The sequence below is a fragment of the Adiantum capillus-veneris genome, chromosome 29 (assembly GCF_014529385.1).
Source record: "Adiantum capillus-veneris isolate H3 chromosome 29, ASM1452938v2, whole genome shotgun sequence".
NCBI lineage: Eukaryota > Viridiplantae > Streptophyta > Polypodiopsida > Polypodiales > Pteridaceae > Adiantum > Adiantum capillus-veneris.
The window spans coordinates 24,916,992-24,918,866 of record NC_140959.1 but is presented as its reverse complement, the minus strand read 5'-3'; the positions used below and the strand labels follow the sequence as shown (position 1 = coordinate 24,918,866).

At 40.5% G+C, this 1,875-nt stretch overlaps 1 pseudogene; it reads left to right on the top strand.

The window, feature by feature from the left end:
* The first annotated feature begins 880 nt into the window (after positions 1–880).
* Positions 881–1,570, top strand: LOC147418920 (uncharacterized; annotated as a pseudogene).
* The last annotated feature ends 305 nt before the right edge of the window (positions 1,571–1,875 follow it).

Here is a 1,875-nt window from a genome sequence, read left to right as displayed (position 1 = left end):
GAAGGGAAATTGGCCAATCATGATTCAATATCGGGTTGTGCCTAACCAATTGAGAGAGTTCAAAATTTGCTTCATCCTAAACTCTCTCTTCCTTTTAACATGTATGCCAAAAATGCTAAAGTGAGCATGATTTTCGGAAAATGGTCATTAAATAGCATCAAATTGAGGGTTGCTATTGACCATAATATGGTGCTATGAATTAAAATTTGGATTTGGCATTGCTTGATACATTTTAGTGCTACATACGGAAACTAGACCTACACCTAATGATGACGTGGTAATACATCTGGGCAAAAGCAGCTGCAGTGAATGGTAGTGACCTTAAGGAGGCTAGAAATTGAGCATTGCCAGGCAGAACTTTCCGTGCAAGTCATCAAAAGAGCAAATTGAAGCTGAAAAATTGAGTGTCCCAGGGATAAGAGTAGCAGTGAGGCCGGAAAAGAAAAAAATTGCGGACAAATACACTTCAGAAGTCGGATGACCTATGGTCACCTGCGTGGTGGTTGAATTTAAATTAAACGCCATATAAAGTGTGCTCTCAATAGGCAAATTGAGGTCATGTTAGTTCAGGTCAAAAATGCATTGCTAATCTACAATTTTGCAGATAAAGAGCAAATTTCATCGCTCAATCAACTAGAATCGAGGTATCACTAAGGCGAGTAGTCGTTGTAGTACAATGGTAATTATCTTGCCAACTAGTGCTACAGCTATGCAGGTAAATCAGATTGTCGAGATCACAGCTAAGCCTAGCAGAGAGCTTTGAATTAGGAAAACCACTGGTCACCCGTGGGAGAGGCTAGAAAAATGGAATACAAGTGCTCAGCAGGTCAGTAACAGAGTTGAAAGAAAAATGGAGCATCAGATGCAACAGTCACAATCTATGGCAACATCGGCAAATCAAAGCAGTTATGATGCAGCTTCAAGCTCATTAATAACAGTCAAATCAATTGGCATCAGGTTGGAGTTAGTAGGTCATTTCAAAGACTTTCCATGCTACATGGATGATGCAGACAATCGCTATCTAAAGTCCAAGCAAAATGCTCTGAAAAGCCCGACAATACAGGTTGTGGAAGTAGACGAAGCTACCAACATGGCTAATTCACAAAAGAACCTAATGGAAGATTGTTTAGGATCCGTGTACATGAAGCTCAAACCAGGTAGTGAGTTGGACATAATAAAATTGCACAGGAAAGATCTTACAGAGGTTAGCAGTTGTCGAGCCACTGTGCACTTGATAAAGTCAAATTACAAGGACAAAAACTGTAGCAGTCTCTATAGAGATATGGAAGGTAGAGGGTACAAAGCAGAAACACCTCAACAAGCGACGAAAGAGCCAGATCAATGCTTCATAGCTCATGAAGATGGTTCAAAGTTGGGTTACAAATACGTGTCGACAAGTGGTAATATTTACCGCTTGATAATGAGCTTACCTTTAGCTTCCAATGCAAATACAATGGTAGCTCAGAACAGATAAATCACTCAAGAGACGGGGCCTACTATAATCAACCTGCCAAAGAATGAAGACACAGTCAGCAGGAAGGAATTCCTTGAAGCCATGTGTAAACGATAGTTGCCTTCAACCACTTCAGAAGTCAACAAGCAACCTGAACCAATAGCCCTTCATTGGATCCACGAAATGAGATGGAAAGATCCAATTTATATGAAGATTCTGATGGACAAAGATGGGTTCAAGTCACGCGGGTAAGGACATTTAGCGAGTCAGTTCCTAGGACACTATGGGCAACGCACATTGGAGACAAGAGCTATGATATAGATGGAAGATGCTATGAATTAGATCTTATTACAGATAAATTCTCGGAAAGAGCTGCAGCTTTCATCCTATCACCTTCAACTCCACAAGAACAAATTGAGCAA